Raw genomic sequence first — 21,759 nt, 5'->3', positions numbered from 1 at the left:
CTGGGCCAGCCAGGCACCCTGAGAATCATTTTAACAAACTCCAGTTTCTGACATGAAAAATTTCCTCCATGATCTTCCCAGATGTCAGGGTAGGCTGGCCAAATGGGAATTCCTTTGTTGACCTTCTTTTCCCTGTTGAATTCAGAGTTTTAAAATGCGATTCCTTGAACATCACTACAGGTTGACACCCACCCAAGTCAGGTTCTCATGCCTCCAAAGGCATATTTCAAATTATTATTTTTATATAAAATATGAATTTGGACAAAATTTATAGTACTCTCCTACACTAAAAAATTCCACAAACTAAGTTTTTCTATAGCAAGATATATCGAAACATATGTCTCACACAGCTGCAGTACAGTCTAGAAACTCCAGCTAAGCTGTGACCATAAAATCTTACCATTTCTAGATTCTATTTAACTGAAGCCACCAATTCAATCATTTGGGTCAATACCGTGTTTTAGCCATCGATTATCTTTCCACTCATAAATCAGTAGCAATCCAGTCATTTTCAAGAGCCAAATAACTATACCATGATCTTATTTCTTGGGTTGTTAAAATGATCAGATGAGAGTCACTGCTGGTAAATCAGTAAAATGCTTGGAAATAAATATGAGGGAAACCTACAGCCAACCAACTGGATGTCAGGGCCAAAGGACCTGCCTACCACCTCTCTCCCCAGCCCAAGCCTTACAACACTTAAATCCTGATTTCCCCAGGTGCCCAGGGCCAGTCTCTAAGCACACTGATGTACGTGTCCCAGAACCACTTGGATGTAATAGTCAATTAAATTATTAATGAAAGAACTATACAAATAAAAGCATCATGCTCTCTTATGTAGTAATAATTACTATTGTAAGCAATGCAAATTGAATAATAAGAATCATCAGGACAGCTCGGTGATAAGCTAACAATTTTCGGCAATCAAACCAAACATCTCTGCTCAAGCTGTTTAAGAAAATAAATAGCAGCTTGTTGACATTTTTGTTCAGTTAAGCGCACATATATCCAGAGGCTACTTACGTGTCCCAGATAGAAGAGCTAAGAAAGAAGTAGAGACTGAATGATAGAGAAGTGAAACCAGTTACAACAGGTGGTAATTTAGATATTCCAATGTCTTCAGAAAACGATGAATCCTATAAAGTGTCCCATGACAAAATTTATGTACTTATTCACACACATACACAGACACATATATTTCCATGTACATATGCAGTACATGGATACACGATATGCACAACGATAGATTCTTGAAATGCTAACATTTCAGTTATATTCACGAGAGGCATCAAGTGAAAAGCCATGATAAAAATGGGTCCATCACTATTTCGAAGCATTTATCAAGCACGTGACGACCTAGCACACAGTCACACACCTGTTAAAGAGCAGGTCATTCCCTTATTTACCTTAGTGGCCCCTGATGGAACATTCTAGAAATCATCAAGGCCTCGAACACAGCTTAGCATCACCCAGCTGTCTGCCAGTGCACCCAAGGCTGATTCAGGAGAGAGGGAGTCCACTGACCAGATCAAAGTAATCACAGCTAAAGTCTATGAAACTCTAAGTGGGGAGTAATGGAGACCTTCCAATAAGTACCACGACTGAGCCCCTGCTTCTTTTTGTTCCCCTGGAGAATACGTATTAGACGTGAGGGAATGCTATCCTCTGGTATTAGTAGCAGTGCCGTCTCCCCAATTCCAGCAGGAATGCAGTCATGCTGGACAGCGGGCTTCCCCACCTGCCGTCAGGTATGTTCAACCCACCAGCACGCCTTCTCTGAGGCTTGGAGTGTCAGCTGTTAAAAGTCTACCTCTGCAGAGGCCATTTGCTTAGGCTGGAATGACTATTTACAAGAGTGTCCTCCCATCCTTCCTTTAAGCTGTTACATTACCAAGGCCAATTTGGATGCCATCCTCTTTCAAGAGGTACCAACTTCAAAACAGCTCTTCTGACTCCATGGGAGATGCCCCTGCTCTGAGTTGTGATTGTTCCCTTGAGGCTCATTCTATCTTATTAAATTCTCCATCTTGTGCTCCATGGTTAGCACCATTGATGGAGCTCCAAGCTTTAAGCATTGTTACAAGTTTGGGCCCAAACGACTCAATCCCGTTAGCACCCAAATATCCACTTCGGGAGTTCCTATGCACATACCAGAGTGAGAGTAAATAAGTGTGGACACATATATATACCCAGTGTAGGGAAACAGCTAACACGATATAGCATGTGTCCCGGGGAGTCACCGCTCCCTCTGCCTTTGCTGAGATGGGATCGGCCAGACCTCCACCAAGAGATTCATGTGTGACTGCGCATTCTTAATCTAGCTATGGGCAGATGCCTACTCATCTTTGCAAATGCTTTTTTTCTCCTCCTTAAACCAGGAAGAAAGTCTTAATTGCTGGTATGTCTCTAACACTTGCTAATCTCCTTTCTAATAAGAAGGATAAGCCACAGGCTGGGACCTCCCAGTAAACAGCGATGGGAGCCAGCAAGGAAGGTACAGAGGGAGGTGAGAATAGCACCAACGCAAGGGAAGCAAGAGAGCTCAAGTCAGGGAGGTTCCCAGATCGTGATTTTGCACCACAATAAGATTTCAAAAATAGTTTTGGGGACGAGCGTAGGTTGCCAACTTTTTATTTTGCCAAGTAAGGATACTGAACTATGTTGAGCTTATTTTTCTCTTTGCCTTGGACCGGGGAAAGGTTGATCTTTGAATGCTTATTTATGCATGTTTGTCTGCTCTCTGCACAACCCCCTGCCGGGCCCCCATTAGACTACGCGTTCCAGCAGAGCACCTCAGTACTCCCTCCGCCTTCCATGCGGGAGGCCCCCCAGTCTCCAGGAGCCCCAGAAACAGACCAGACTGGATCCAGAATCTGGGAATTATTATTTCTTTTCTCATTTCGCCTGAGAATGTTTCACATTTCCTTATCTTCCTTCAGAGAATTTCTGTGAAATACCTTTTCTAAGGTGATAGAACTACGTAGCCATCTGAAAAAAAAAAGTCAACACATTTTACACTGGATTCATTTCAACCCTCGATAAGAAAGTAGTCTATATGCTTCTAATGGAAATGAATTCTAACAAAAGGGTGTATTCACACTTTCAGCCTAGGGGCCTGACCTACCATGGCCAAGAACACATGTGCGAAGAATGTGAATCGCTTCCTTTGCAGGCAGAAGCTGCCAGGGGAGCAGATGACCAAGACTTTCCATCCATTTATCTTGACACAAACCTACTTCCACAGCCAGCCAGGATGACCACTCTGAAGAGAACCAACTTGCAGAGTCTGGACCAGAACCAGGGCTTTGAGCAACAGCTAAGGACTTAGATCAGCTTAATTTCTGAATTCTTGGAAGACAAAGACCATCTATACTAACGTGGCCTGCACAGTGTCTACGTTTAAAAAAAAAAAAGAAAGAGAAAAAGAAATCTCCCTTATCCCTCGAGACCAGAACTCCGTCTCTGTCTCTGGTCTCTCCATCCCTCGAAAACAGTTTGCAAAGGGCCTTTGACTTCGAGAGCCATTTGTTGAATGAGCAAACCAATGGACTCCTGTATTTACCTTGTTACCTTCCCGTACCCAGAAATAACTCATTAGAAATCATTTATTTATATATTTTTTAAAAGATTTTATTTATTTATTTGACAGAGATCATAAGTAGGCAGAGAGAAAGAGGAGGAAACAGGCTCCCCGGCTGAGCAGAGAGCCCGATGTGGGGCTCGATCCCAGGACCCTGGGATCATGACCTGAGCCAAAGGCAGAGGCTTTAACCCACTGAGCCACCCCAAATCTTTTAGATTAGTTCTCATTTAAATAAAATATGGATTTTATTTTTTATTTACTTATTTTTTTAAAAGACTATGGCTTTTTTAAAAAAGATTTATTTATTTATTTGACAGAGAGAGAGAGGGAGAGGGAGAGGGAGAGACAGCAAGAGAGGGAATACAAGCAGGGGGAATGGGAGAGGGAGAAGCAGGCTTCCCGCCGAGCAGGGAGCCCGGTGCAGGGCTCGATCCCAGGATTCTGGAATCATGACCCAAGCTGAAGGCAGACACTTAACGACTGCGCCACCCACATGCCCCAAAAGATGGATTTTAATCACATTTCCAGGGACCAGTCAGGAGCATACATTCTCAAGCAGTAACAACTATCATCATTTTTTTTAAAAGATTTTATTTATTTATTTGACAGAGATCACAAGTAGGCAGAGAGGCAGGCAGAGAGAGAGGGAGAAGCAAGCTCCCTGCCAAGCAGAGAGCCCGATGTGGGGCCCGATCCCAGGACCCTGGGATCATGACCTGAGCCAAAGGCAGAGGCTTTAACCCACTGAGCCACGCAGGCGCCTCATCATCATTTTAAGAGCTGCCATAAAAGGAGTATTTGCTAGCTGCTGAGCACTGTGCCCCATATTTTATGAGAATGATTTTACTTCATTCTCATGCCCTCTCTACCAAGTAGAGATCAATGTTCCCATTTTACGGATGGGGAAATGAAGGCTCAGGTACCGTACATGATTTCCCAGGAATCCACAGCTCACAAATCACACTCAAAGTCCTTCAGCTAGAAAGAGGAAAGACTGGAATCTGGAACCGTGGCCCTGACATCCACTGGCTAGCTCTGGGAAGCTTGGGCCACAAAACTAACACCAATCCTGCCATGAGCCACAGCTTTTCTGGTACATGCACTTGAACTGGTGCTACTAAAAAACCATGGCCTTCCCCTCTTTCCTGAAGCCAGAGGTGATTTTTACTGTTTGAAAGTCTTGTGTAGGCTTTATGCCTCCTCTCCCAGGAGCTCTACCGTCAGCACCCCCAGGCCTGGGCCACACTACAGCTATTGGCTGGATTGCAAAATCGGTCTGTCCATTCAGACAAACCCAGCTCTCTCAGGACAGCTGGTGCAATTCAACAGCAGCCTATAAGGGACCAAGGCTCAGAACTGGTTTTAAATAAATCAAGCTCTCCAGATTCCACAAATCTCTTTCAATTGCTTTAGTTTGTGATGACAACAGGACCAGCAAAGCTAGTGAGGAAGCTGCCCCCACCCCCCAACCCATGGTGTCTTGCTTTGGGACCTTGCTTTGGGACTTCTTTTTTTTTTTTTTTTTTTAAGATTTTTAAAAAATTTTTTATTTATTTGACAGAGAGAGAGATCACAAGTAGGCAGAGAGGCAGGCAGAGAGAGGGGAAAGCAGGCTCCCCACCGAGCAGAGAGCCCGACACAGGGCTCAATCCCAGGACCCTGAGATCATAACCTGAGCCAAAGGCAGAGGCTTTAACCCACTGAGCCACCCAGGCGCGCCTGCTTTGTGACTTCTGTGGCTCTAAGCTTCCCTATGGAAAGATAACAAACTGTAATTACCTATCTCACCAAAATGATTGCAATAACCAAGGGAGATCGTAAAAACACTTTGAGGGGAAAAAAAATAAATGCCTTCTAAAACCAAAGGTGTTAATATCATACCTTTTCCAAATCGTACAGGTTACGACAAATTATACTGGTTACTTAGAAGGCAAACCATAGCTCCAGAAACTCTCTCACTCTGTTACATATATGGGGATTTGAATTTAATTAAAGTTTTCCAGGAAACACCTAGAACCATTATCAAAGTTGCCAACTGGGCAGCCAATGGGAAGACTACCGGTAGGTCTGTGAATCAGTCCTTGGGAGGGTTTGTGTCTTGTTTATTAACACTTGGGCCCCACTGATGACATAAGCATAACTCTCCTTGGTATTAAAGTAACTGGGAGTGGAGATTAATTGCCCAATTTTTAATTACATGTGGCCTCTCTGTACCCCATGTTGTAAGGGCCCTGCCTTATGAGGGCACCATCAAAACAAGCGATCTATCATCGTGTATTCTGAAAGAGCTCCAGTATCTGCAGAGTGTACGATCACCAAAATAAAGGGTTCTAGCCTTCTAAGAATCTAACGCACACGCACTCTTGGTGTGACTTTAAAAATGGCTTAAATAATGGGAGCATCACAGGAAAACATGTTGAACTGTGTCTGCTGACTGGTCACACACCCTCCAACCCATCCAGCTGTCTCTGGACAGCTCTGAGGCCAAGGCATCAGACTCCATTTTGAACTCGACTTTCTTCCTCCCTTTCTGGAGTCTCTCATTTTCTCCATTGTCTTCATTCAGAGAAAAGAAAGACCTCATAAATGTCATTTCATATTCCAAGCAATTTGCTATAGGCAAGTACACCATTACTTTGTACAAATAAATTTACATAAATCATTATTAGAATGTTTTATCTTAGCAACATTATTTGGTTCCCAGAGCACAAATTAAATGCATGCTTAAAGCAGAATATTTTAAAGTTATTCCTATATTGTTTATGAGACAGGATTAGAAATTTCCATCTAATTTTTCTTTCATAATGGAATTCCTTTAGTTTTCTTTGTACGTTTTGAAACCACATGTCATTTTCTGGGGGGTTTCTTGAAGCAAGCAATGCACATTTGGCTCATTTTTCAGAAACTCTTCCCTTTGATTCCACGGGTTCAGTTCTGAACCCTGATTAGGAAGGCCAGAAACCAGGGAAATTAATACCATCTCGTGAATAATGGGTTTTTGTTTGATATTATTCTGCAAGCAAACTGGTCCTTGCTTGTGGTTCAGTTTTTTTTTTTTTTTAATAAACAAATTTGTAAATAAGCTCCCTGAAAACAGAGCTCAGTTCCTCCTAGCTATTTGTGCTGGGAAGGAGCCTGCTGGAGTCAACTGCATTGCACATGGCAAGTCTTCACTGGCTAGAGTTCTCCTCCACCCTAGATTTCAAAATAAAATCTTTCCCCCTGCGTCAGATGTAGCGCCCAGTGTTAACAAAAGCTGCATTGGTCGATGCCAGGGGAGTGGGGGGGGAAGGGACTCACGGGTTCTGCTACTTGCTGGCTCTGGAGAATCACAGAGAGAGTCCATGTCTCATCTTCTCATCGAGGTCCTAAAGGGCGAGTCTCACCACTTGGAGCTTTAGCCCTCTACCAGCATGTGGTCTGGGCACCATTCCCTAGCCAGTGTCAGGGGAGTGGAGCCCCATGCAGTCAAGGGGACAATCCTCAAGAAGGATAAATGAGGCAGTCCCATGGAGTGCTTAAGAGCAGGATAGACCTGGATTCAAGGCAAACCTTTCTGCTTCTGCTACCTTAGCTTAAATGAGATTACGTGTACCTACTTCACAAGTTGGCTTTGAAGATTAAATGAAACAATGCAGGCAAAATCTTAGAACAGTGTGACTCAGAAAAGGCTCTTAAGCAGTAGCTAACATTAATCCTGAAGGATGACCGAGGGGGTCAAGCTGGGGTGATCATAATTTGTTGTCCCTACTAGGATATTTCTGGGTGTGAAAGGGAGGACTGTCTGATCATTATGCTGGGTCAACTGGCAAATGCTAGGACGGTCCCAGGCATAGTGGGGCATGTGCGACTACCCTGACCCCAGTTCATCGCCATTCAACAGCTTATAAAGAAATCAGGTTAAAAAAAAAGAAGAAGAAAAGAAAAAAAAGAAATCAGGTACCGGTCATCTCTTACCTATTTTACAACTCATTCTACCAGGTAAGGCTCTTCCATACATTGTATCTGACCTTTCATAAACAATGTGAAAAAAGGTACAGCTGGGTTAATTACCTTTTAATGATGAATGAAGAACAGCACAGAAAAAATATGGGCTTTCCCACAATGACCCAATGTTGTCAGAGCAGGGGATACCCCAAGCATCCCTCATGCTCCTCCCTACCTCCCAGTCTCCTGGCAACTAGAGGGTCATGAGACTAATTCTGGCCAATGGACTACAGACGTGAAATTGATCTGAGTCACTTCTGGTCTAAGGCACTTCAGAAAGGGTGGGTGTTTTCAATTCTTCTTTACACATCTTAGGGTAACCAGGAAGTCCCATGTTGAGACGTAAGTGTCGCAGAAGGGACAAGGCTTGGAACCTGGAAACCGGCTGCAGGACAGCCACACTGACAATCCAATTCTGGGTGAGTGAGAAATAAACTTCCGTTGTACTAACCCTGAGATTTGGGGAGTCCTCTTCATGCTGGCATACCACAGCCTGCCCCGGCTCAGCTAGCTGGTAGGAGTAGGAACCCGTATCTCCAACTCTGACCATAGTTTCCCCTCAACAATATCATAAAGTCCCACCAAATTAGGAAAATACTGCCAAGGTCAAATGGCATGACTTACTCGTGCAAAGTCTTCAATACTTACTTGATTTAAAACAAAATATTTATTTGGTTAAAATAAGATAGCTCAGGGGTGCCTGGGCAGCTCAGTTAGTTCAAAGCATCCAACTCTGCGGTTTCAGCCCAGGTCAGGATCTCATGGGTCTTGAGATGGAGCCCTCTTGGGCTCCTCTGCCCAAAGGAGAGTCTGCCTGAGGATTCTCCAGGATTCTCTCCTCTCCTATGCAAATCCTACTTGTCCTTCATTCAATCTCATTTTCTTTGTGGGCCAAAATATTCCACACCTCAAATTTTGCAAACACTCATGCCACACAATTGTCTAGGCAATCTGCTAGGATGACCATTTTTTTGCTACAGAGGGTCGAAATGTAAATATTTTTTTATTTCTGCTGCACTTATTCGCCTCTGCCAGGGTACCAAGACTCCCTAGACAATCCGCAAATGGACAGGGCCGTGATCCAGTACAACTTTATTTAGGGACACTGAAATCTGAATTCCATTTCATTTTCACACGACACAAAATATTACCCTTCTTTGAATTTTGCCCAACCGTTGGACAATGTAGAAACCCTTCGCAGCCAGTCTGCTGCCCATGAACACGCAGCAGGCCCCACCCAGCCAATGGGCAGTGATCGGTCCCTGCACTAGGCTCTGAAGACAAACGCCCACCATCACTTAGGCAATTGCTTTAGGGGGAAGAGAACACAAAGACTTACTCTAGTTCTGCTTCCTGGTGGCTGGCCATCCAGGGCTCCAATTCCAAGGAGGCCTTGGTCCTGGGTTGGCAAGGTTAGCACCGGGGCAGGCTGAGGCAGGCGGACCAGAGTCAGGACAGGCTTGACAGGATGGGCAGGAGTCTTGGCAGGCCAGTCTCAGCAGCACCTTTAAGACCCAGGGCAGCGAAAGCCACCACCGCTTTATCCAAAAGCAGCACTGGAAGAGAGCTAGGTGTGGGCAGGATTTGCGGGGCTCTCCCAGAATTAAGCAGGGCACTTGGCTCCCCATCCCTGACCGTGGCGCCCATTTCAGCCTTGGGACCCTCACTGAATCTGGCTTTCAGAACTCTCGGCATCGACTCACAGACTCATGTCTTTGGCTTCTGCTTCCTCCCCTTCAACCTCCCGACTCTGAATGGTGCTTTGTGAATCACCGAGGTACTGACCTCACACAGCCTCTGGTTTATCCCTGAGGCCTTGTCAAGCCACACCTGCCAGGCCGAGAGTGGCAGGCAGTGGGCAGGTGTGTAAGAGAAGAGTAAATAATCAGGTAGACAGGCAGAGGCCAGATGTGGACAGGACCGAAGAAACAGAAAAGGCCAGTCCGGTGGCAGCCAAGCCAGGGGCGTGGCAACGATGACCACTGTCCCTGAAGGAAGCTTCTAGCCAAGGTCCTCTGTAACAGGGCAGGTAGAGTCTCCCCAAGGGAACCCTCAGGGACCCCGGCTCTGAGGGGGAAGCTGGCTCTGGCCAGAACAGAGGATCAGGGTCCTCTGACCCGTGTCTGCTCCACCCACCCAGGGCCCTGATTGTCCAGGCTCATGGTGGGCTCATTCCCACCCACCTATCCAGGCACCATGTTGCTCCTCTTCCCTTGGCCTGGCCAAAAGATCCACAGGTTAAAAAAAAAAAAAAAAAAGCCCCCTGGACCCCCCTTCCATGAGTTCTTCCCTAATTATTTCAATCCCAGTCCTCAAAGTCTCTCAATTCCCTGAACCAGAGAGCTACCATTAATTAGTAGGCAGCCCTGGCCCTACGCTGAACACCACCATCTGTCATTTCCTTGAGTCATGGATCTTTGGCTAAGCCGTGACTCTATAAGGACAGAGCCACGTCTTATATTCTTTTTACTCCCATCTGCCCCAAGAACACATAACAGATACTCAGTAATACTTACGAATTCCACTAAAAAGTAAAGATTAGAAAGATTAATAGAATTCAAGTAAAACATGTTATTATGGGAAAGAAACTGATTTAGAGGAACTACGGGTAGAAGGCAGTTTCTAGGTGAAAATTCCCAGCAGTGTTCCTGTTGCTTTGTGTGTCTAGGACGCACACCAAAATTTTAAATAAAGATGTGATTGAATGTTTTCTTTATCTTGATGCCTAAATTGGATTGACCACATTGTCAGTCTGATCAGCTGCATAAATTAATCATTAGGAAGATTGGGAGAGGAAGAGGGAGAGGATACCAATTGATGAAGAAACAATCAATTTGGCATTTGCATTTAAATATAGCTTTGGTATTTCATTTATTCAGTGCAATCTCCCTGAGGTGTAGGTGAGCAGGGGAAGGCAGAGCCTGATTACCTGAGTCGGAATGGGTCCAGGAAACCGAGGTCAGCATTGCTCCAGTCACAGAAAGGACAGACAGGCCTCCATCACCACATGAACGCTGGTCTTAGGAGATGATGCCTTCTAGAGACTGGTGGAGAGGAGCAGAAGGAGGTCAGGATTAGAGCAGAGGAGGAGAAAGGACCCTCTCAAATATAATGGATGTCATCTCTGGCCTGACTCTAAAAGATGCAACACTTCAGGGGAAAAAAAAAATCAATTGCAACAGTTATCTCTTATTTCTTGGGAAGTTATTGAACCACTGGGTCTTTCCGGATAGAGCGTTCTTGAAACTGCCTCACAGGGCATAAAAGGACCCAGAAATTTGAAAATACATGCCACAGATATCATGAGATTGGCTTACTTTACTACAATGGTCATTGTGACACTGGTGAGATCTTTTCACTTCTCTCCAGCTGCCACTGAAACATTTGTCTACACAAAGGAAAACCATCGAGCACCGGCCACTTTCAAGGCCAGCGATCCAGCATGTGGACCAGGCTTGATCTGCTGGGTTGACCAGGTTCATGGGCTCCAAAGTCAATGATGCTCTCTTCTGTTCCTACCAAATAAAATTACTCTGGCTCTGTTCCTGAGGGGAAAGATCTCATCAAACTCAAGCTCATTAAATGCTTAAGCTACAGATTACTAGCCCACAGTTAACCAATAATCTTACAAAACAGAAAAGTTGGTACAGGAGATAGATTGCATAATAATTTCTGATAGAAGATTATTTTTTTCTTAGCCTACGCCTCAAGGAAGCCAAATTAATAGACTTTCTCATGAAAAGAATGATGTTATCTTATGAACTTCAGTGTAGAGAACATCAGGAAATAAATTCCTTAGATCGGTGATTCTCCAACTATGGTCCCTGGAACAGCAGCAGACATGTACTGAGAGTTTGTTCGAAATACAAATTCTTGGCTCCCACCCAAGATCTACTGAATCTGAATGTTTGGAGGTGGGGCCCCGCAATTTGTTTTAACAAGCCCTCCAAGTAATTCTGATATGCCTTTGATTATTAATTTATCCACCCACTCAAAGACATTTATTCTGTCGTTGTCAAATAAAACTACCCTACTCTACTGTGTGTTAAGCTTTAAATACAGGCAAAGCATTCAACTAAGGATTGGGGAGGGAGAAGGAGTCAGAGAGAGACAATGGATGACAAAAATCCATGCCTTTAAGAAATGGATTGTCCTTGGGACACCTGGGTGGTCTGGTAGATTAAGACTCTTGATATTGGCTCAGGTCATGATCTCAGAGTCATGAAATCGAACCCCACACAGGGCTCTGCGCTCAGCAGGGGGTCTGCTTCTCCCTCTCCCTTCGCCCCCCCCCCGCTCTTGTGCCTGCGTGTGCATGCGCTCTCAAATAAATAAATAAAGCTTTAAAGAAGACATACGAATGGCTAATAGACACATGAAAAAATGTTCATCATCACTAGCCATCAGGGAGATTCAAATCAAAACCACATTGAGATACCACCTTACACCAGTTAGACTGGCCAAAATCAACAAGACAGTAAACAACGAGTGTTGGAGAGGATGTGGAGAAACAGGTACCCTCTTACACTGTTGGTGGGAATGCAAATTGGTGTAGCCACTTTGGAAAGCAGTGTGGAGATTCCTTAAGAAATCAAAAATAGAGCTTCCCTATGACCCTGCAATTGCACTACTGGGTATTTACCCCAAAGATACAGATGTAGTGAAAAGAAGGACCATCTGTACCCCAATGTTCATAGCAACAATGGCCACAATCGCCAAACTATGGAAAGAGCCAAGATGCCCTTGAAAAGACGAATGGATAAGGAAGATGTGGTCCATATACACTATGGAGTATCATGCCTCCATCAGAAAGGAGGAATACCCAACTTTTATAGCAACATGGACGGGACTGGAAGAGATTATGCTGAGTGAAATAAGTCAAGCAGAGAGAGGCAATTATCATACGATTTCACTTACTTGTGGAGCATAAGGAATAACATGGAGGACATTAGGAGAAGGAAAGGAAAAGTAAGTTGGGGGAAATCGGAGGAGGGGACAAAGCATGAAGAGACTGTGGACTCTGAGAAACAAACTGAGGGTTTGGGAGGGAATGGGGCGGGGGATGGGTGAGCCTGGTGGTGGGTATTATGGAGGGCACGTATTGCATGGAGCACTAGGTAGTGCATAAACAATGAATCTTGGAAAAATAAAATAAAATTAAGATGTTAACATAAATAAATGAACAAACCTTTTAAACAAAGAAAAAGAAGCATATCATCCACTATGGGAGACAAGACACATATGCAGGCAACTCAAATACAGACAGTGTGATTTCCTTTAATCAACAGCTAGAGGGTTTCTGAGGAGACATCTGTTTCTGGCTGGGGCAGCGAGAGCAGGGAAGGGAAAGCATCAAGACCACCACAGCAATAATGCGCCTCGAGATCCCGACAGGATTTGGACAGGTGGAAACGGGCCAAAAACGGAAGGAAAGGCCCCGAGGCGAGGAAGCGTGAGGGGCCGTTCAGATCTGTGGAGCAACCAGGTCTGGCTGAGACGTGAGAAACGTGAAGGCAGTCTGGGTGAGACAAGGTGACTTCCAAGTTCAGACAGGTAGACAGTACGGGCCTGTGGCTTCTCTTGCTCGTGTGAAGACCACCCCACAGCACCCGCCGCTTACGTTTAGAAATTGGTGTCTGATAAACCAGGTGACTCAAAGATTTCTAAAGCCAGTTTGCTTCACTGCACTTTTTTTTTTTTTTACCAGAGGGGTGCGCCTCTGCTGCTTCAAGAATTAACTACTCAAGTTCTGCCCAGGAGGAGGAAACAAAAGAAAATTTTAAAGCAGGCATGAGAATCTAGATGTCACAGTAGCCTCAGGCCATTCTGCAAAGGGCCAAAATGTTACCGTACCTCAGAAACCCCTGAAGACGTTTGTGGTTTAAGTTTTATAAAATAATTCATGTGGATAGTGGTATGTGTCCTAATCACAGGGAAAAAGTTAAGCCAGGTGTGGGGAGAGGGAAGAAAGGTGTAAAGAAAAGGGTAAAGAAAGGGTCAAAAGGTACAGACTTCCAGTTATAAAATAAACAAGTCATGGGGAGGTAGTACGCAGCACGGTGATTATAGTTTATAATACCCTATTGCCTATTTGAAAGTTGCTAAGAGAACCGACCTTAAAAGTTCTCATCAGAAGAAAAAAAATTTTCTAACTATGGAAGGCGACAGATACTAAGTAGACTCATATCGTGGGGATCACTGTGAAACGTACACAAACACCGAACACAAACACTCTGTTGTACATCTGAAACCAGCATCATGATACATGTCAATGACACCTCAATAAACAAATTAAGGCATATTAAAAAAAAGTTAAACCATCACTCAACATTTCTAATTAGAGGAAAAGAAAAACTTTTCATGATCAAGAAGGTATGGCTTTTGCCTCTAGAAAACCGGCATAAATACAACGCTTTAGCTCCTGATGCTGCTGGGTGAACGCCAGGATACTGAAATGTTCTGACGTCATATGAGACGCTGGCAGTAACGAAGGAGGGTTCAGAATCCGCGGTATCTAGTTGCTCAACCCAGCTCTGCCATTTCGCCATTGAAGTCATTGCAGGGAAGAGACTCAACCCTCGAGACCCCAGTGCTTTTGTGATGGAGAATTAGAGGCACTGCCTTGCCCACCACCTTCAGTGAAATTTAAAGAAAAGACCAGAAGTTGCTATGACAATTACAAAGTGCAATGTTACTGTAAGGTACAGAATTATCCTGCCCATCGAGACATGTGGGTACTAATTAATAATTATTGTATCGGCCTTTGAAAGTATAAAAGCAGAATGTTTCCTATGCCCTTGAGGCTCACCTTTTAAATCTCTGCAGATACAATCATCCAGAGCAGCAAACTTGGCATCCACCAAACCATTCTCCCCAGAAACACTTCAAGGTAAATTTTTCACTCGTAATTTTTTTTTTTTTTTTAATTTTATTCCTCTGACCACGATAGACCATCCTGTTATCTTTCAGCAGCTCCTGGGAAGCACAACTCAGTCTTCAGCAACACGGACATATACGATGGCGATAATTTATCATCTCTGCAGGACTTTAGTCCCAGATGGACCATTTACTAATTTATTTCCATATGTAACTGGCAGAGAGATTAATCAGGCTTCCAACTTGGAAACGTGAATTGCACTTTACTCCCTTAACAGGCTAACTCTGGACCAGAGAAAGTACACGTTTACATAGAAAGCCTAGGGTTCCTCTGAAAAAGCCTGTCGACCTCAGTCACAGGTCTTTAAACACACACACACACACACACACACACACACACACACACACACACAGAGCTTGCTCCTTCTGTCAACTTGGAGGGCTGGCTCTTTCTCTAGCTGCTCCTGGGCTTCCCGGAGGGGTGGGGTCTGACAGGACCGCAGGCGGAAGGGAGCTCAGGGTGTCATGCCAATCAGCTCTAGTTGCAGCCACGTTCCCTGCCCCCCCCGCCCCGCCCCACGTCCCGTGTGCAAGCTCGGGGGCTCGTATTTCTGAAACTGAAGAGATCTTTTTGCCACGGTGCTGTGCCCAGCTGGCCCCGCTCTGTGGTGCCCAGACACTGGAAAGTATGTGCTTTCTTTTTTCCACTCTTTTTAAGGGTCTGAACTTGACGGAGTTCAGCAGCTGTTGTGTCCTCAGCAAGGCAATGGCTCATGAATTGTTAGCCCTGTTCCCAGGGCCCCAGAGCTAAACTCGAGTCCACTTTTGTTTTTAATTCTATCCCAATGATATCAGCCTTTTTGCAAAGGCTGGGTAACAGGATTGTTGTCCAATGATGGTATTTAAATAGAGAAAGCCGGCCAATCCCAACTCAGGGCAGAAAGTACGAGCTGCCGGGTGATGTCTTAAGTGAAACCCAAGGCCATAGCCAGAAAGGTTCAGTAGACAGGACTATGTAGAGAGATATTCGGCTGGATCCACATGCCTGGGTCACTAACTAACCATATGGCTTTGGAAAAGTCCCTTACAGTTCAGATTCACAATTCTCTCCTCGGTAATAGGAGTTCATCTCCCTAAGATTCCATTCTGCTATAAAATCTTATGATTCTCTAAATATGAAAAAAAAAAAAAAAAGAAAGAAAAGAAGAGAAAAAGAAATCAGCCATTCAGTGGGTTTCTGTGTTTAGATGATGCCAAATAGCCAGAAGTTTGGAAGCATGCAAAAGAGGCTGCACTGGTCCGGATGCCTAGTGCGGTGACAGACACAGCCCTAGGAGCCTCAGTATCCCACAGACTGTCTCTGAGCAGAGAATACGAGCCCCGGAGAGGATTCAACAACATATACCTTTATGAGATTTTCAAGATGCTGCAGTCTGAAGTACTGTGTAAAAGCAACAAAAGTCTGCGAGTCACGGTCTTGTCGTTAAAACGCTTACAGCTCAGTTAAGGACAGACACGACTCATCTTAATATTGTGGAATAAGTGCTATAATTGCAGACAAAGAAACTGTTACGCGAAGGTGAAGGACTGAGAAATCATCCCACTGAGGGCGAGAGGGAGAGTTCTTTAAGGTTTTATGGAAGAACTGGAATCAAACCTGGAAAAATGGGAGTAAAGGCATCCGGGCAGAGGCAGTGGCCAGAGTAAAAGCCCAGAAACGTCCTGACATGGTGGACACATGGTATTTAGCACCCTAGGGCAGCACCGTAAGATGCTTCAGGAAGAGAAGATCTGGACAGCGAGGCGGCTGAAGAGGGACTGATGGGGAAAGCCCTGGACACCAGCCCACGGACTGGCTCTTACCCCGTGATCACCAAGGACCTTCAGAAGTTCTGGGCCACGGACACTCCAAATGGGCTACGCTGCAGAAAGTATATCCTGGCAATTCTGTGACCATTGAAGATTGGTAATAAGATCGGTCTGTACCTTCATCTTTCTCTTATTCGTTCCGTGCTGCCACTATTTGGGAATCCCTCACATTTCTTTTTTCCAAATCAATTTCCTGGCCCTTCAAATGGAAGGAATTGAGTTTCCTACAAGCCCTGCCAGGATTTTACATTCAAATGACTGGTTCCACCTAGAGCTCTACATCTAGGTTCATGTGTTCTTCGAGTCTTAAAAAAGAGTTCAGGGGTACCTGGGTGGCTCGGTGGGTTAAGCCTCTGCCTTTGGCTCAGGTCATGATCCCAGGGTCCTGGGATTGAGCCCAACTTCAGGCTCTCTGCTCAGCAGGGAGCCTGCTCCCCCACCCCTGGCCTGCCTCTTTGCTTACTTGTGATCTCTGTCTGTCAAATAAATAAGTAAAATCTTAAAAAAAAAAAAAAAAAGTTAAAACATGGTATAGACTGGTGGGTTTGTTGTTGTTGTTGTATATTTTTTTTTCTTAATTTTTTTGTTTTGTGTGTGCCGTGTGTGTGTGTGTGTTTTTTTTTTTTTTTTTTGGGGGGGGTTTTTTTTTTTTTTTTTTTTTTTTGCTTTACACTGGATAATATTTCTGGATGATAAAAAAGGAGAAAACCCAAACATCTCAACTGCTGGAAGGCCTTGCTCTAGTGCTCCCAAAGAGACAAAAGTTCAGTTAGTCGTCCCGAGGAGTGCATAGACACTTTTTTGATTTCTGGTTTCAGAGCCCAAGGGTAACAAACCCAAAGTTTCCAGGGCCCCTCCAGTGTAAGAGCAGAAAATCATGTAAACCCTCACACCAACTATATCTGGTTCCCCAGCCTGGGGGAGGGGGGGAGGGGCACAGGCGCAGGTGGCTTTCTGCAGCTGTCACCCGAGAAGCTGCCCACCAGGATTCACGGGGCATGGGGAGGGGGTCTGCATACCTGCTCTCCCCTCGGCCCCTAAAACAGGCCAGTGTCTCACAAGGAAAACAGAAATTAGGAAGAGGGGCTCATCCTCTGAGAAGGGAGCTGCCCTGGGCATGAGCCACCAAAACGTTAATTCTCCAGAGAAAACACAAACGTCCCTTCCCACCCCTGGGTGGCTCAGAGTACAGACAGGCAATAAATGGGAGGCTTCAACATCAGTTTCATTTTGGATTACCCTATTTAGAAAGGCAAATAGTATCTATCCATCAGGCTGCTGAATATTCCAGGGTTCAAGTCCCTGATTTATAATTCAGAATCTGTCCCAGCCCTCCACACACCCAGGTGTTCCGGAAGCTGCAGAGTGCCCGAGCCCCTCCCCCCTCCGATAGGTATTCTCTTAACATCTAATCAAATAATTACTGCGAAGAGCAACATGCAGTAGGCGCCGTAGTTTCCTGTGCACGTAAAACACAGTCTCGTACACACCAAAAGAGTTGCATATCTCATGCCACTCTTTGTAAAAGTCCACCTATGGTCAGAAAATGAATCCTCCTCAAATGAATAGATTAGCTTAAATTACCATGCCATTTTACAGTCTCTTCACTGATACATGAATAATAAAACTATAAGGTAAATGTGGCTTAAACTGAAAATGGGCATAAATAAAAATATTTTGACATTAAAAACTCAGTATAAATTGAACTACAACATACTTGAAAGCTCCCACAATCATAACGTGCACATTGAAATCCATTAACCTAATACTTAGGCTGTATTCAAAAGCAGAGGTCTAACACGTAAATAAATACATATTTGAACACTTCTCCTAAATTACTGTACGATCCGATTGCAAAGTCACACACTTACAAAGTCTATCATCTTTACTGGGTTGCTCTCTAACCAACACTCAAGTCTTATCAGGCTACAAGGTGGCGGCAGGATATAAACACAGAGACCGGCAAATGGTACCAAAAAGTAGCAGCAAATGTCAAAGACAAACCAGGGTCATCCCTGCGAGAAGAGAGATATTTACATAAGCATACGGCAAAGACAATGGAGCCCCAAATTCCCTTTAACTGCACACCTAATCAACCTCTCTGCTCCTCACCTGATCATTTTTATATAAAAACAATTTCTACAATGATACATTCAAAGACCTCAGTTACCATAAACTCAGCATCAGTTACAGATTCTGTTGCACATCAGATCTGCTTTAAGACTCAGCTATTTTCAACCAAAGCTTTCATTCCTTACCCACCACTACCCACCCCTCCAAAAAATTAGCTTCACTGACAATACCTTAAATATGTCATCTGCCAAGGCCATTTTCTTACCTTTGTAACTCACTCACATTTGTTTCATTTGATATTTACCCAAGCAAGGACAATTGTTTGACTGGAATCTTGCAACTTTCAACTTTGCCCAGATTTTGTTGTCGTGAGGCAGGGGAATGTCAAAAACCCCGACACATGGCTCAGCCGAGCTAATATACATCTGAATCAGAGCTATATTTTAAATTCTTTTACACTTACTTAATATAGTGCGTGCTGCCTGTCCACTGATGCGATATCAGAAACCTGCAAGCTACTATTTCTGCAACTGTGTCACTGTAGATAGTCTGAAACATGTACGTAGCTGTTGCCATGGAAACAAACACAGCTAGGGTAGAGTGCCACGCTGTGTTAATTCCTTCACCCATGAACCCCAGGGGAATGCTAACATTCATCTTCTTTCTCCTTTCGTCTCACACTGCTTTAATATTTTTTAGCATTATCAAATGATGTACTAATACATATGGTACACCTGAAAATACGGATGGCTGAAACGAGCTGTGTGCCAACCTAGCCTGCTGGGTAGCTGCTTAAGGTAGCACAGGGATGCAATGGATCCTCTCACTAACTTCTCCTGGGAGAAATAGACAACTTTGTTTCTTTCTTTACAAATGCTGTGGGTAGGGCAATTAAAAAAAAAAAAAAAAAAAAAAAAGGTGAACATCTTATCTCACCCAAGAAGTTATCACGGAATGGCACCAGAATAAAGATGCTACCAAAAATGTGCCTTAGCAGTCCCATGAAAGGCAGAGGGAGGTCTTGCAAAGTTTCTGAAGTGGATCCAAGCTAAGAGTTGTCCTTCCTTCTAACTAGGCTGCATTAGCAGGTTGTCAATCCAACAGCGTTAATTAGGCAAAAGCATAAACCCTCAACAAGGGCTTCATCTGTCCCCACTTGGTCTTTGTTCCTAAGCCCATGGAAGAAGGTATTAGAATGAGGGAATGACTAACAAGATGGAAATCTGCCATCATTCAGAAAGAAATGCGATTTTCCTGGAATCTGAACATTCTCTTCTTTGCTTCAAGTTGAAATCGCTGCCTTCATCAAATGTTTAGACCCGTGGCAAAAAGTCAAATATTCTTTTATTATACCTAAGAGGCAAAATGTATAGATGTTGGCACATCGGGCCACATTCCCATTATTCAATCCAGGACACCACTCGAAATGTTGAGGTTACTCATGGCAGTAGACAAAAGTAAGCTGTTCAAAATCTTAATTACATCCCATCCCTTGGGCTAGTTAATAATATTCAATCTAGATGAAAATGGCCACACTTTAGATTTGCATGCTGACGCGCTTCACTTGAATACAATTTTCGCACTAAACAATCAATTGTAGGCTTTAAAAGGGCAGATCCGTGACTCTGAACTGGCATGTTTTAAAGAAACCACTATTTTATTCGTGGGGGTTATGGCAAAATCACCCTACAAAACATAAGCAAAATTTTCCTATCATTTTTCCAAACTGAATCATTCTTGGCTACATACTATGATAATAATAATCAACTCATCCCCAGGACAAAGCAAAACAGAAAACAGATACACCTTAGTAGTGACAGCGATGTCACTTCTTAAAAGCATTTCAAGGGGCGCCTGGGTGGCTCAGCGGGTTAAAGCCTCTGCCTTCAGCTCAGGTCATGATCCCAGGGTCCTGGGATAGAGCCCCACATCAGGCTCTCTGCTCAGCAGGGAGCCTGCTTCCCCCTCTCTCTCTGCCTACTTGCGATCTGTCAAATAAATAAAATCTTTAAAAAAAAAAAAAAAGGCATCTCAAGATGACGGCAGGGTCAAGGCTAGCTAGCTTTTGAGTATTAGCAGGGTAGATAAGAGATTACTTTGGACCTTACCATGAGCAGTGCTTACAAACTTAAGGAGCAGAGCCACAGCAAAAAAACAGGTGTTCCTTACATATACTTCGGACTTCTGTATCTACATTTGTTGGGAATGGGCAAGCATTTTCACATAGGTCACCCCATTTGACTATGATGAGATTATACAATGAATTAGTGGGGCAAGTGTCACCCACCTCACCTCTCACTAGAGAGCACAGAGGTTCCCAAAGTCAGTGACTGGCCCAAGGTCCCACATAAAATGGCAGAATCCCATCTTCTATTACTTGATCTAATGGTTTCTCCACATGCCACACTGCCTCTGGGTGTACTCATGAATGCAGTTGGTTGGAAATGACTTAAAGTAACTGGAGTAACAATACTTATAAACAGAAGGACAGACGGACAGACAGACAGAAACGAACCACTGGTTCTCTTTCTCCAGATGAATACACCACCCTAAGGAAATAAGCTGTTCCAGACTTAGAGGCACGTGGTGACTGAAGGTGGATTTCATCAGGATTTGGGCTATCACAACCTCCAACCCACATTACCCCAGCGATCAAGAATTAACTGGATTCGGTCATGCTACATATTTTGGGGAAAGAGGACTTCTTAGAAGTGAAATTTTTCCAGACCACTGAATTGTTCTAGTTTGGCTGGGGGTGAGGCAGGTGGGAGGTAAGGGAGGAAGGGGGTATCCTTGAAGCAGAAAGCATCCTATGGGCAGTTTCTGGGGAGTCCTCTCGTGGAGGGCAGGTGGAAACCAGGTACCTTCCAGCAGATGCTCCGATTCAAGGGTACGATTTGGTTCCTTTGCATGAAACCATTTCTAAATTGGACTGTACAACAAAACAATGAATTGGGCAAAGTACACAGCATGTGGTTTAGCCTGTTATGAATATCTGTCATGACGTGACGGCATCACACACATGATACAGGGGTACTCACAGAAGCCAGAGATGCCAGGGCGGGAGGGGGAGGAGGACGTCACCCACACTGGAAAAGGCCCCACACTCCTGTGACTTGCTAATCCCTATATTTACATTTTAATTCTCTTTGGCCTCTGCTCGCTGCTCCTGGCTGTCAGGGAATCAGCTGGCCTTCTCACCATGCGAAGTGGCCTGGCTCTCGCCATTCTCTCCCTGTTTGATTCACATCTAATATGCCAGGGGCTGGGAAACCAAATAAGAGAGCTGATTAGAATTTGGTCTGAAATAAGATGAATACAGGCCTGAGAGAGTGTCCCTGAGCACAAAAGTGTCAACTTTTGGATGCCAT

At 44.3% G+C, this 21,759-nt stretch overlaps 1 protein-coding gene across 3 annotated transcripts in view; it reads right to left on the bottom strand.

The window, feature by feature from the left end:
- LOC111148508 (forkhead box N3) overlaps positions 1-21,759 on the bottom strand; it is a 297,030-nt gene that overhangs the window by 269,054 nt on the left and 6,217 nt on the right. For all 3 annotated transcript variants that reach the window (XM_022505114.1, XM_022505115.1, XM_022505117.1), the window contains exons 2-3: positions 10,500-10,614; positions 8,910-9,075 (exon numbers count right to left, since the gene is read on the bottom strand). The gene's annotated coding sequence lies outside the window, so the exon portion shown is untranslated. The remainder of the gene's footprint in view (positions 1-8,909; positions 9,076-10,499; positions 10,615-21,759) is intronic.

The sequence above is a fragment of the Enhydra lutris genome, unplaced genomic scaffold, assembly GCF_002288905.1.
Source record: "Enhydra lutris kenyoni isolate GAN:26980312 unplaced genomic scaffold, ASM228890v2 scaffoldscaffold20, whole genome shotgun sequence".
NCBI classification, from domain to species: Eukaryota; Metazoa; Chordata; class Mammalia; order Carnivora; family Mustelidae; genus Enhydra; species Enhydra lutris.
The sequence above is the reverse complement of the archived record's forward strand: the minus strand, read 5'-3'. Positions and strand labels throughout refer to the sequence as shown.